The sequence below is a fragment of the Podarcis tiliguerta genome, assembly GCF_965153285.1.
Source record: "Podarcis tiliguerta genome assembly, chromosome: 8".
NCBI classification, from domain to species: domain Eukaryota; kingdom Metazoa; phylum Chordata; class Lepidosauria; order Squamata; family Lacertidae; genus Podarcis; species Podarcis tiliguerta.
In genome coordinates, this window is record NC_139541.1 from 55,627,461 (window position 1) to 55,642,422 (window position 14,962).

The 14,962-nt window shown below is 45.9% G+C and overlaps 1 protein-coding gene across 1 annotated transcript in view; it reads right to left on the minus strand.

The window, feature by feature from the left end:
- The window catches only part of HPCAL4 (hippocalcin like 4), a 39,867-nt gene that overhangs the window by 19,275 nt on the left and 5,630 nt on the right, over positions 1-14,962 (minus strand). The gene's annotated exons all lie outside the window — the stretch shown is intronic.

Here is a 14,962-nt window from a genome sequence, read left to right on the forward strand (position 1 = left end):
ATGAGAGTGAGTGACTGGCCCAAGTGAGTTTCATGGCTGAGTGGGAGTTTGAATCCTGGTCTCCCAGATCTTAGTCCCACACTCTAACCACTGCACCACACTGGCTAGTTAACCTAGCCTTGGAGATGAGCCTTGGAGGTGAGACCCTCCTCCTGCTTGAATCTGGCTGGAATATTTGGGCAAGGAATGGCAACAAATAGGAGTTCTGGGTAAAGTAAGCTCCGGACTCTTTTTCCAAAATGGAAGTTGGGATTCCGAGTTCTGCAGCAGAACAGGTGGATGGGAATCCACGAGATAGGGTGTGTGGTTGTGTCAAGACTGAGGGAAATGATGGTATAGGGAAGCAGACGAATTTAATGCCCAGTACAGGATCTCGAGCAACCTTCCCCAATCTACTGCCCAGCCAGTGTAGGAGTTGTAGTCAAACGGTATATGGAGGGCACCTGGTTTGGGAAGGCTGGGCTCCTGCACACACCTTTGTTTTGTTTCTCCTTTCCCTCCACAATGCCTTTTCAAGTGTCAGCATTTGCTCTGTAACTTCCTTGGGGAAGGGCCCTTTGGTTGATGAAATTCTAAAGCAAAAAGTAAATTCAATAAACCACTTTGTTGTTAATAAACAAGCAAAGGCAACAGAAGCAGGTCCTGTAGGTACCCCATGACCTGAACGTTATTGGATGGGCAATGTATCTTCCCTTTTGACTCTGAACCTTTAAGGAATCCATGCCAGTTGGATGGACTGGTCCTTCCCACCCTTTGAGTGTGAGGAAAATCAACTACCTCTTCCCTTGCCCCACTGTTGTCACAATCAGCAGGAGCCCTCTGAGACCAGGCAGCTTCACTTTCCACTCAGCTCCTGGGCAGCACTGAGGTCTCACCTGCTCCATCACTACACAAGGCTCAGACAGAGGGAAGGAGATACATTTTCTTTTGTGAGAAATCTGTCGTCATGATCTTTAAAAAGAGGGAGAAGCAGATTTCAGAAACAAATGTGAAGCATTTCCATGGCAACTGCCCATGATATGGAAGATTCCCCCCCTTCCTCCTCAGTGCTTCGCTGCAACAGCCTATCCTGAAGGTTACAGAGACATATATTATTATTTTTTGAGGGGGAGCTTCTTTTATAACCAAAAGGGACCTTTTTGTACAGAAGGAGGGGGCCGGGCTACCTCCCCTGGCCCCCCAAAGCCAGCCAATCCTGTTTGAAATGTCACAGAGAAACATTAAAGCAACCGAGACAGTAGAATGGCAAAAAGGGGCATCTCCCTGAGGACAGCCATAGGTGTCTATGCCCATCACTCAGGCATAGAACAGCTGCTTTGCATGAAGAAGGCATCCAGATTCATCTCTGATATCGCAGGGGATGCAAGAGACCCTTCCCTGCCTGAGACCCTAGACGAAGCAGGAAATTTGGGGCACGAAGGCTCAGTGTCTGAAGGCTTCATACGTTCACTAAGCACATGCAGAGTTTAGTGGAAAGGACCGTAGCTCAGGGATAGAGCACCTGGTGGCAGCTTGGCATGGGACCAGGAAACCTCTGGAGAGATGGTGCTGGCCCCTGTGGAGAAGCCTCCTTTAGCTTAGGGTCCTCAAGTGTTATTGGACAGCAGCTCCCACCAGCTCCAGCCACCTTAGCCAGCAGTCCAGGAAGTTGGGAGTCACAGGAGCCAACTCCTAGGGGTCAAGGTCCATCCAGCTCCCCCCAATAAAGTATTTGAGGAGACTGCTCCCCCCCCCCAAGTTAATGGGCATTGCCATTCAAATGGTGTGCATGTGTATTGTCTTGTGGCTGATTATGAAGGGCTTGGCTTACCTGGCCCCCTCCCTCTCCCATATTTTATTGAAGTTGGCACTCCTGATGAATACTGTAGTCCAACAACATCTGGGGACCCAGAGAAGATCGGTGTAGACAATCCTGAGCTGTACTGACCAAGGCTCTTGGTGTATATCAAGTGTAATTAACCCAGCTGCCTGCATTTTTGGACTGCTATGGGGGGGGAGGCTGTCATGATGAACTCTTGCACTTCAAAATTTACCATTACACCACTGTGAGTGTGTGTGCATCCCAGGGCTGGCTGGTCCATTAGCTTCGATGAGACAGTTCCATTGCTTTCCCCTTCAAAAACCTGCTCTGTAACACTGAATAGGAACAAACAGCAATTCAGGTTTTCTATGGATTGCCGTTTGCTCTGATCCAGCGGCAAAGAGTGAGGTTGTGGGGGGAAACAACAATACCCACTTAGACAAGGCACTTTAAAGTGTGGACTGGTGTTACCAACAGGTTCGTGAAAGAGGGGGGGAAGAGAGCTATCAATTAAAAATCCCACAACATTCCCCCCCTTTCCATGATCCTCTGAAGCCTTGAAATATTTATATCCACTTCCTGTGGAGTGCAAACTGGGGGATCAGTGGTGAATTGTCTCCCAATAGAAGAGGACTAATTAAGGGATTATTCATCACTCCTCCCACAACTGCATTGGGCAGGAAGGAATAAAATGAGCTGAATCTGCAAAGAGGAATATTTCTGTTAAAGCCACAATAGCCCTTAGAAGTCTCCATCCCACGTTGTTTTTCCACACTTGGTACTGCAATTGTGTTTTGCTACAAACAATCACCCTGAATCAGGGTGTCATGAAGGGTGTTGCAAAGGGGGTGCAGTCAGGCCCGGGTGTCATGCCTGGCCGGCAGATCACAATTTGAGCAATCGTCGTTGTGAAAATCCGCCCGCTGGCACCCCTGACAGGCGTTATTTGCACCCCCCGGGTGGTGGTGGTTGCATCCCCGATGGGCGCTTTTATGCGATTGGTGGTTGATTTATTGCGATTACCAGGTGGCGTTGGCACCCCCAGCATTTCTTAAGCATTTCATGCCTTCTTAAATATTTGTTATCTGCCCTGAATGTTTCCTAAAACAGAAATGAGGGGGGGGGAGGGGAAGCTGCCTTACACAGAGTCAGGCCATTGGTCCACCTCCCTAAGTACTGTCCTGGCTGGCTTCCCTGGTTTCAGGCAAGGGTCCTGACTTGGAGATGCCAAAGACTGAACCTTCAGCCCTTCTACAAGAAAAGTAAATAATCTACTGCATTAGATGCTTAAATCCTAAGACACTCGATTTGCCATGACACTGGATCAATACTGAATTGAAAAGTAGAAGTAGCTGTGTGAGCCCATAAGAAAATGTCAAAATGTGACTTTTATTAGGCCACAAAAGGGTATGCCAGCTTTCGAGCTCTCCAGAACTCTTCACCAGATTATATGGTAAATGGGAGGCAGGGGAGAGAGAGAGATTGGCTAGTTATGAAGCCGGAGAGTCTGCATTGGATACAATGCACTAATCTGTTACCTGATTACAGTTCTAGACAAGATGAGTTCTCAAATACATTTTGAAGCTAGGTAGTTTTCATCCTGCTCTAGACATTCTGCAGTTGCTGGCTGGCCTTCGACAGCGGCAGGAGGCAGTATTTTCCAAAATACCCCTCTCTTTTCAAAACAGAACCTCCAAGCTAGAGCCATATTTGAAAGGATGTCATGACCAAGGCGAGACCAGCAGAGGGTGCAGGAGGACATACTGTAGTTATGAGTTTTTTAAATGCTCATTTCTACGGAATGAAGCAGAAAGTGGTGGGATTCTGATCCATCTATTTTCAGGCATCCAGAAGTCAGAGGGCACTTGCCCTCCATGAATTTGCCTAATCCAAGCCATTCAAGTTGGTGGCCATCACTATCTCATTTTTTTTTAGTAGTAGCAGGCATCTAACAAATGTAATCAATAAACAATCTAATTTAGAGTGCAGTGATAACCTCTACACAGGGCTGTTCGGAAACTTCAGCAGGTTCAGAATGTTGTAGCCAGGCAAATTATAAGGAACATATGACACTCTGCATTAAAACAATGGCATCACTGGTGACCCATCTGTTTTCCAGGCACAATTCAAGGTGCTAGTCATGACCTACAAAATCCTACAGTGGAAAACAAATGTGGTGTTGTGATTAGTTTTGGGCTAGAACCTGGGAGACCAGGGTTCAAATCTCCACTCAGCGAAGAAGCTGAATTTAGAGCCATCCAGTTCAGCACAGTATAGACCTGTTAATCAAAATTGGGGAAAGTCACATCAAACTGGGTGATTAAATATTCATGTGTGTCCATGTTGGCACAGCTTGGATTCACAATTCCAGATTGGGCAAAGTCATGCCAAAGCCATGCATCAGTCTGCTGTCTTGATTCAAAATGGAGCCCAGCACCAAACACAGAGGAAGATTGTCTCCCCCTCAGGAACCCTCGTTTTAAGTTGAGCCCTGATACCTTCAAATGTATCCATACTGGCACAGGTTGGAACCGTCACAGAAGATTGGGCAACAATATTTTCAGAACTGTGTGAATTGCTGTACCTCGGGTTACAGACACTTCAGGTTACAGACTCCGCTAACCAAGAAATAGTACCTCAGGTTAAGAACTTTGCTTCAGGATGAGAACAGAAATCACGCAGCAGCGGGAGGCCCCATTAGCTAAAGTGGTACCTCAGGTTAAGAACAGTTTCAGGTTAAGAACGGACCTCTGGAACGAATTAAGTTCTTAACCCGAGGTACCACTGTACATTGGTCTGGACCATCATGCCAAATTTGGTGATGTCCCAGCAAATGTGGTAACAATGTCTTCAGAGCCATCTAAATTGGTGCAGTTTGGCCCATCACACCGAAAATCAGGTGATAACACGCCAAAGTCATATTTCAGTCCACCATCTTGATTCAAATGGTGCCTGGCATACCAGTCTACAAAGACCACTGCCCCCACCCCAAGAACCCTTGTGCCGAGTTTGGTGATATCTCCAAATGGACCAACAACTTTCCAAAATTTATAGTAGATACACACACATGGGATGCTTCAAAGAATGGCAAAAATATATTTCTAGATTTATCTGGCAAGGGAAGAAACCAAGAATAAAATATAAATTACTATCAGATATGAGAGAAAGAAGAGGTTTCGCCCTGCCGGATTTGAGATTATACTATGAGGCATCTTGCATTTGTTGGATCCGGGACTGGATAATTTTGTAAAATGGAGATGTGTTAGATCTAGAAGGACACCATAATAGATTTGGATGGCATGCATATTTATGGTATGACAAAGTGAAAGTACACAAAGGCTTTCAGAATCATATAGTAAGAAAATCAATTTTTAAAGAATGGGAGAAGTATAAAGATTTACTAGAACAAAAAACACCCTGGTGGGCTTTCCCTTTTAAAAGCACTATCTGTGAAGAAAGTAAATATGAAGACAAATTGGCCAACAAATAGAGAGCTGTTAACCAAGGTAGAAAACCAAGTAAAACTAAAAGATTTTGAAGAGGTGAGAGAACAGGTAACAGATTGGTTACAATATCATCAATTCAATTAATTTTCAAAAAACAGATAAAAAGAAAGGTTTTAGTTATGAATTATCAAGATTTCAGAAAGAGATTTTGGAAAATTAAACTACTGTCTAAAATGTACAATTTGCTTCTGGAATGGGATACGAAAGATGAACAGGTAAAATCTGTGATGATAAAATGGGCGAAAGATGTAGGACATACTTCGTAATATACAAATGGCGGATTGGGAGAGGCTATAGAAAACTGATCTGAAATTTATGGCATGCTCTTAATTGAAAGAAAACTGCATGAAAATGATGTATCAGTGGTACTTAACCTGAGTAAAACTAGCAAAAATGTATAGAACAAGTAATAATATATGCTGAAAATGTAAAGAAGAAGAGGTTACCTTTTATCATATGAGGTGTAAATGTAATGTACAGTGGTACCTCAGGTTACATACACTTAAGGTTACATACGCTTCAGGTTACAGACTCCGCTAACCCAGAAATAGTGCTTCAGGTTAAGAACTTTGCTTCAGGTTGAGAACAGAAATCGTGCTCTGGCGGCGTGGCGGCAGCGGGAGGCCCCATTAGCTAAAGTGGTCTTCAGATTAAGAACAGTTTCAAGTTAAATATGGACCTCCAGAACGAATTAAGTACTTAACTCGAGGTACCACTGTAATCAAAAAATTATGGGAAATGATATATAATTAAATGAAAAATAAATGTTTAAATTAACCTTTGTTAAAAAACCAGAAGCTTTTTTACTAGGAATTATAGGTACCGAGATTCCAAAAGAACAGAACAAATTATTTATGTATACAGTGGTACCTCGAGTTACAAAGGCCTCAGGTTACAAACTCCATTAACCTGGAAGAGTTACCTCGAGTTGAGAACTTTGCCGCAGGATGAGAACAGAAATCGTGTGCCGGCAGAGCAGTGGCAGCAAGAGGCCCCATTAGCAAAAGCACTCCTCTAGTTAAGAAGAGTTTCAGGTTAAGAACAGACCTCCGGAACGAATTAAGTTCGTAACTAGAGGTACCACTGTACTACAACGGCTGCCCAGATACTGCTAGCCCAGAGAAGGAACGAAGAGACAACCCAGACAAAAGAAAAATGGCAGACCAAGTTGATGGACTATGCCAAAATGGCAAAATTAACTGGGAAGCTTAGGAACCAAGAAGACAAGAAATTTATAAATGAATGGGAAATGTTTATAATAGATATACAAAATTATTATAAACAAGTTAAAACATCAGTGGGATTTTAAATACACTTGTAATGTAATAGAAACTATAGATAACTTAGGAAGATGAAAATTTTGGAGAGTACTGATATGCAGATGAAAACAGAATTAAGAGGGCCCACAGATGGGATGGGGGAAGTCAGGAGATTCAGAGTAATCTCAATACGTGAATGTGTGAGATATTTAGATGTAACTTTGCCACCTTTCTTCTTTGTTTTTTTCTCTTTCTCTCTCTTTTTTTGGAAATCAAATTTAAAAAATTATAATAAAAAAGATACACACACAAGGGAAAGACTGCATACAAGTTTGCCAGGAGAGGCTTGTCTTTTTTTGCCCCACTGATATCTGAAGCACATCCAGTGGAACTTAAGGGAGGGTCTTCTTGGTGGCTGCTCCCAGGCTCTGGAATGCCTTGCCAAGGGAACCTGGTTAGTCCCATTTCCGATGGCCTTTTGCTAGTAACCAAATGATTTTTTTATTTAGACCAGCCTTTGGCCCGTAAGCTGACTTGGAAATATTTTGCATTTTGTTTAAGGATGGGAGATAAATTTGGTTTCGCTTGCATGTTAATGCAAACCTATCTAATTCATACTTCCTGAAACAAAATGTGAATGGAAACACGGCTATCCTTTGAAATTCACACTTCTCTGAATTTTGTGGTGCACTTCTCCAAACAAAACAGGAGTACAAAAATGTGTGAACTGGAGGGAAATGTGCATAAAAATGCATATATTAGTGAAAATAATATACAGAAATGCATTATATTACCGGAAATAATTTGCAAAAATGCAAACATTAGGCAAAATTACATTAAAATGTATCTATTAGGAGACACAGGGATGCGGGTGGCACTGTGGGTTAAACCACAGAGCCTAGGACTTGCTGATCAGAAGGTTGTTGGTTCAAATCCCCATGATGGGGTGAGCTCCCGTTGCTCGGTCCCTGCTCCAGCCAACCTAGCAGTTCGAAAGCACGTCAAAGTGCAAGTAGATAAATAGGTACCGCTCCGGCAGGAAGGTAAATGGGGTTCCGTGCGCTGCTCTGGTTCACCAGAAGCAGCTTAGTCATGCTGGCCACATGACCCGGAAGCTGTACGCCGGCTCCCTCAGCCAATAAAGCGAGATGAGCGCCACAACCCCAGAGTCGGCCACGACTAATTTACCTTTACCTATTAGATTAGGAGACACAGGCACTAAAACATTGGTGAATGGTTAGGTCTTTTACTTATTTATTTAAAGCAAATTTATGTGGGAAATGGGGAGAACTGAAAACGGGGGAGGATGAGAAGCAGAAAATGACAGATTTATCTACCCCCAACTTGGTTTGAAACGGTTACTTTCATTGATGCTTAACCTGCCTTGTTTTTATTTTATTAATTTTGCATTTGATTACTGTTTAATTATTAGATTGTATTGAGTTTGTATTGTTGTTTTAGCCAACTTGTGCAACACATGGTGGGAAAAGGGGGTGCAAATTGAACAAATAAAGAAAAAGAAGAAGAACTGGGATGCGTCAAACAGGGTGCTAATGTGTTGTGTCTCTTCAAGCATCAGGCCCTGGGAGAAGAAGGCCTCCTCTGGAGGGCAGCTTGATTCGGGCATCCCTCCTGATTGGCTCAAGGGAGGGGAGGGTTTTATTGTCTGGTCTGAGCATCTGTCCTGGGGCAGTTACACAACAATGTCCTGCATTGGTCCTCATTTGCTTGTTTACACACCTTCCCATTGATCATTCCTTCACCCTGCCTCTTTTTTGCAGCAAAAGGTCTGTTGTTGCTTTTTTAAAAGTGGAATGTTGCACCAGAGCTACAGAACTGCCCTGAAACCTCTGGGTATAGGGTGGTATATAAATTCAATAAATAATAATAATAATAATAACCCTTTAATCTACTTTAACTGAGCATTATCCGCTTGGATCCCTCCTGAAAAATACTGGAGGCACCCCAAGTGTGTGGGGGAGAGAACCAGCCCCAACACAACCGTATCCTTTTTCCCATGGTCGGTTGCCAACGTTTTTTACCGGCCCTGTTCCTCTGCCTCCAATAGTAGCCTGAGCCGCAGAAAATAAACAAGTGTTATCTTTCGCTGCTACTTCTCCCCATGCCAGGAACAGTTCCTCTTGCTAAATGTTTATCCACCAAGTGGCTGTTAAAGGCTTGAAAGCAGGGAGAGGGACAAGCCCCCTCCCACCTGCATTCCTTCCCGGGAATTATTCCAAAGATATTGGGGAGGGGGGACTATCACTGGAGAGAGCGTCACAATGGAACCAGCCCCTAGTGTCTCTTAGCACTCCTCCTCCTCCTCTCCTTTGGAGTATGGCAAGTAGCAAGAGGTATCCTGGAGCCAGAAGTCAGAAGGGAATGTTGTACAGATAACCTCCAGGGTCAAGCTGCAGAGCTGAGAGAGGACCCTCCAGGAGGAAGGGAAGGGTGTCGGTGGGGGTGGGAGAGAGGAGACCCTGCCACGATCTGACCTGGTTTTTCCTAGAAGCCTCTTTCCTGATAGGTTGCAGCATCAGTTGCACACGGATGAGTCTTTTTTTGCAGGGCTCTGCCTAAGCACAGCTATGACCATATATGGGATAGTTGAGGATTGGCTCACAGCAGCAGCAACAGCGGCGGCGGCATCTGAGGTAGAGAGAGGAGGGGGTCCCCGGTGGGCAGTTTTCTGTGTCACTGTGCAGCTTCCTTTATACGCACAGTCAGCTCCTTCCAAGCAGAAGGCAATGCCTTCCCCTTAGTAGTATTGTATCCCCAAGGGGGGCAGGGCAGGGCCCCCTTGGATTGCTTCTTGCTGCGTGCGCTCGTGGAGAAAAGCTGCCTCAGAAAACTTCTGTCCGTTTCCGAGTACAGGGAACGGAGGGAATCAGAAAGGGTACGGAACAAGACCCAGCAAAAATAGCAAGCAGGAGCTAGCATTTAGAGGGTGCTTCTAGAGTGCTTAAAACACTTCACATACTTAACCACAGTTGCAGGGGGTTGGACTAGATGACTCATGGGATCTTCCCAACTCTACAGTTCTAACAAGCCTTCAGAGGTAAAGGTAAAGGACCCCTGACCATTAGGTCCAGTCGTGACCGACTCTGGGGTTGCGGCGCTCATCTCGCTTTATTGGCCGAGGGAGCTGGCGTACATGTGGCCAGCATGACTTAGGTCCACTTCTGGCGAACCAGAGCAGCGCATGGAAACGCCGTTTACCTTCCCGCCGGAGTGGTACCTATTTATCTACTTGCACTTTGACGTGCTTTCAAACTGCTAGGTTGGCAGGAGCAGGGACCAAGCAATGGGAGCTCATCCCGTTGCGGGGTTTCGAACTGTGGTTTAACCCACAGCGCCACCCGCGTCCCAACAAGCCTTCAAAACAGGCTTATATCCTTATCTTAAGAGGCTGAATATGGAAGGTGCTAGCCTACCTATGGCCACCTTGTGGGTTTGCAGGTGGGAGGGTGAGATTTGATTGGGGAGCCTTCCTAATTCACCAGCCGCAAGGCAATCAACAGCTACTAGCCGCAATGGCTCTGTTCTACCTCCACTGTAGAGGCATTATGCTTCTGAATATTAGTTGCTGAGAATAGCAGGTGGGCAGGGTCCAGCTTGCGGGCTTCCCACAGGTATTGAGTGGGCTGCTGCAAAATTAGGCTGCTGGACTGGGTGGGCCATTGGCCTGGTCCTGCTACAGGCTCACCTTATGTCCTTACAGTAATGCTCATGTACTAGCGGTCTTTCCAGTTCAGTGCAAATATCACAACACATTAATGGAGAGTGGTTAACCTTTCATAGCCCATAACATGCAGTTCATCCTCCTAGAAACTGAAATTGCTCCCCCTCCACAGTATCACATTCCACATGGCTCCTAGTCTGAGATATACAGCTGAAAGTAAGGGGGCACCCGCAGTGTGGGCATCAGGAAAAGGGAGTGTGCTAGGCAGGCAAGGCAGAACTTGGTGGTCTCCCAAAGTCACCCCTTTCTGCCTTGTGGACAGGGAGCAGGCTCAGGCAGGTGAAAGCCCAGCGGCATTCATCCTTTGGAGGCTGAAAACAGAGAGGAGTAACACATTTGTTCACTGAAGTGAGACAGGACCAGGAAGCCTCTCTCAACCTGGTGCCCTCCAGATGTTTTGGACTGGGATTCCCATCTGCCACAGTCATCATCAGCCCCAACCTCATTCAGCCTGTGGAGTGATGGGAGCTGTAGCCCAAAGCATCTGGAAGGCACCGGGTTGAGGAAGGCTGACTTAGGACCACGTTGCCCATCATGTTGCCCTCCATCTCCTTCAATGTCCTCTGCACAGGAGCATAATCTTTTATGCCTTATCCCCTCTTGAAATTCCCACACTGAACACCCTCCCAATTTTTTGTTTGTTTGTTTCACTGCTGAGCTTAGGATGTCCCTAGAAATGCAGCCCTTTGCACCTCACATCGATAATTACAGCACAGGCAACAATTTGCATTTTGTCTTTAAACACTCCAGTGGGACCAAGCAGTGATGAATTTCAGGGTGGAGAGAGAAAAGAAGATGTCTGCCCATGATTGGCTGTCTCCATGGAGATACAGGACTGACCGAGCCACCGGTAGAGATGCTGAGCAAGGCACGGAGGACGGCCAGTCACACCCTGCCTGACTGCCTGGTGCCTTTCCAAGGGGGCAGATGCATTTTGCAAGGATGCATCAGGGCATCCAAGCAAGGGGGTCTGTGACTGGTGTGGCAAAGGGGAAAGTTGCCTTTCTCAGTTCAGGTGAGTCGGATGCTGCAGCCTGCAAGAAAGTGTGTGGGAAGCATCCTGAGGAAGGCGTGCTCTGACTATGGACAGAAGCAATACAAGTAGCAGTTTGAGGGCAACAGTATCTGGATTTAAACAGTGCGTGCCAGAGAGGTGCCCGAGGGTATCAATGAGTGCTTCCTGACGGCCACTATTTTGCAAGAGGAATTCAAGCATATATCAGATATAGGTTTGCACAATTAAAGAGGATCAAAGCATTTCATTCATTCATTCATTCATTCATTTCATAAAGTTTATACACCGCCTGATAGTAAAAACAACAACTTCAAAGCAGTTTACAAAAAGATAAAATAATAATAGCGAGAAAAATTCACAACCCTCCATTAAAGCATGCAAAAGTTAAAATACTAAAGCAGATTAAAATTACTTCAACTTCCTAAGCATCTGGGTTGTCTAAACAAGAGTTTTTAGCAGGCACCAAAAAGAGTACAGCCTGCTAATCTTAGTAGGCAGGGAGTTCCAGTTTAAAATAGACAATAGGCAGCAAATCCCAAAAAACACCACACACAACCCAGACCTTTTGCGGTGAGGAATGTGACAGGAAAAATGCACTGAAACATGTGGCATGAATAAATGCTCACCAAAGGTCAGACATAGCCTAACCTCTGTGTAAGCTTTGCGCAAGCAGATCAGGATGGATGCTCTGTAAATAGTTACCTGGAGGAGCCTGATGCTTGTGGCCATGCTGCAAAGGAAGGATGCTCTCAGACTGGAGGGCTCACAGTGGCTCCCACCACCCACAGCAACCCTGAGAGGATCCTGGTGGAGCACCTGCAGAGAGGTTGCAGTAGTGCATCTCCTGGGAGTGGCAGAGTGGACGGGGTCACTGTACCTGGGGAAAGGTAGTTTCCTTTCTCCCCAGGGTTTTCTGTGGATGGCCATTTGCCCCAATTCAGTGGTAAAAAGTGGGTTTTCCTGGGAGAAGCACCAGGACAACAACAATAAACCTACTCAGACATGGAGCTTTAAAGTGCGGACCTGTGCCGAGAAACCGCTACACAAAAGGACGTCTGGATGAGCCCCGAGTGATGTGGAGAAAGCCCACTTCACTTTTGCGGTTGTGCCACAAGCTCCGGGACTCGGCCCTGTTTGCAAATAAGGTCTCTGTCCCAGGTCTACCCAAAAGGGTCCTTCACTACACCCTACTCTGCATCAATCACCATTCAATATTTTTCAGATAGAATCCAGACCAAGGGCCAGGTAGTCTGATATGCCCAGTTGCAGAGTTTGCTATATATGTACCTACTAGCCACAGTGTCTGGATTCTACCTTCACTGTCAGAGGGAGCACGTCTCTCTGAATACCAGTTGCTGGGAATCACAGGAGGGGAGAGTGCTGCCGCCATCAAGTCCTGTTTGTGGGTTTCCCACAGGTATCTGGTTGGCCACTGTGAGAACAGGATGCTGGACTAGATGGGCCTTTTGTCTGATCTGACAGGGCTCTTCTGACGTTCTTATATCTAATTAAAATCAGCACTGGAGCTTCAGCAAGGGAATTCAAGTCCTAGATATCTGCTTCCTTGGCCTGTCGGAGGTATGCCATCTTGTCTCTTCCTCAGAATCTGCAATCTTGGATCCAGTCCACTGGCCCTACATCCTACAGTCAGACCCTGTAAGGCTTAGCCCATGCTTCTTTCTGTCCTACCCAGAGAAATGAATTATTCCTCGCTGTGGGGCAACTCATGCGTTCTGCATCGCCAGCTACGTTCAAAGGCAGAGAGAGTAGTAGTGGCTGCTTGTCAGTGCCGATCAGCATCACCTGGGCTGCCACTTGCCTAAGATGAGAGATCTGGTTCAGGAGGCTAATGCATTCATGTCAGGCCCGGAGAAGCAGAAACAGCCCCCTCCCCACCACGTTCCCTCCTCGACCATCGTGCTTTGGGAATGGGGCCAAGACGCTTCCCTTTCCCTCTCTGGGCGACAGCAGGCAGCTTTTGTGCCCCAGATTTCCGTGCCCCTCCCTCCTCGTGGCATTTGCAACCCAAATGGATGAGCCAGCAAAACTCCAGCCTCTGCAGATCACCCGGCCTCCTCCTCCTGCTGCCTTCATTCCAAGCGGATGCCCACCACGAGCTGAGCATCCCTAACTGCCTTCAGAGACAGCTGTTGTCATCATCACCAGGGTGTGTCCAGAGGGCTCTTGCTCTAGACTGCACAGCTGGGAGCCTGGCGGGAGGGAATGCATTCAAGCAATTTAGAAATAGGAGAAAAATGTGGGAGAAGAAAGTAATCTTCTTTCCTCACTTGCATTAAACCAGACCTCAGGATCACCCACTGACACTTAACCACCACCAGGTTCACTGGGCCGGACCTACCATTAAGCAGAGTAATACAGCTGCCTCAGGCGGCAGATGCTGCAGGGCAGCAGTGCCAGGGGGATGCTGAGGTGTGCCTTGCCTACACTACCTTAAATTAACCTTCTTTTCACCCACCTCCTGCTGTGGTGGATGCTGTCCCATCAACAGTGTTGAAATAAGAGCTAACTGGCAATCCAGTCGGTTTCTGTACCTAGATGGGCAGGGAGCAAAATTTTGTCTTTTGCTTCAGGCAGCAAAAAGTTTGTGACTGGCTCTGAAGGTTCTAGTCAGGAAACAGAAAATATGGAATTTGCTGCCATAGAATGAAGGAATGTTAACAAAGACGTCTTGCAACAGCCTTTACCTAACTTCCAGGTGCTTTGGAGTACAGCTCTCATCAGTCCCAGTCGGCATGGCTTATGGGAGTTGCAGTCCAGAACACCTGGAAGGCACCAGGTTGCGCATGGCAATTTGCGGCCTCTGCCACTACAGATGAGACAAGGTCAAGGACCTTTGACATTGTCTGTTCAATTGTTCAGTGACACAAGGGAGTGGGGGTGGGGGGGAGGAATCACGTGGATCTGTTTAAAAATTGTGCCAACAATAATTTTTCTTTTTGACAAGGAATTCAGAGCTCGTGAATTCCCAATGGTGCTACCCATGGCAGGTGGCAGTGGCATGTGAAGACACTTCTGGACAAGTTTTAATATGTTTAATAGTTACTTTCTGAAGATGTGAATATGTCGGAATTCTTAATCCAGGCCCATCATTGGCTGAGATGGATCTCATAATTATTCCTTTTGTTGGGTCACCTACAAGGTTTTAATTAAGTTGCTTTTTATTGACTTGTGCTTGATTTTGCTTCATTTCTCACTTCATTTGCTATCTCATGTCCATTTGAACAGGCTCTGGTGGTTTAAAGAACAGAATTAGACAAACTCATGAAAAGTAAAAGTTCTGAGACCTAAATGGACCTTCTTTGGTCAGAAGCAACTGAGCTGCAGTTCTTCCCAAAAAATATAAGTAATGAATGAGACATAGGCTCATCCAGGCTTCCTTTTGTGCCACACTGTCCAGGCACAGGTTCGCACTCTGTGTCTGATCATTTTTATTATTTTGACCTGGTGCTTTCCCTGGGAAAACCTGCTCTTTACTGCTGAATAGGAGAAAATGACAATATACAGAAGACTGGATTCAGCAGTAAAACATGGGTTTTACTTGGGGAAAGCACTGGGACAAAAAAGAAAATTGTTTGGACATGGAGCTTTAAATCCCAGAGCTGTGCCTAGAAAACTCAA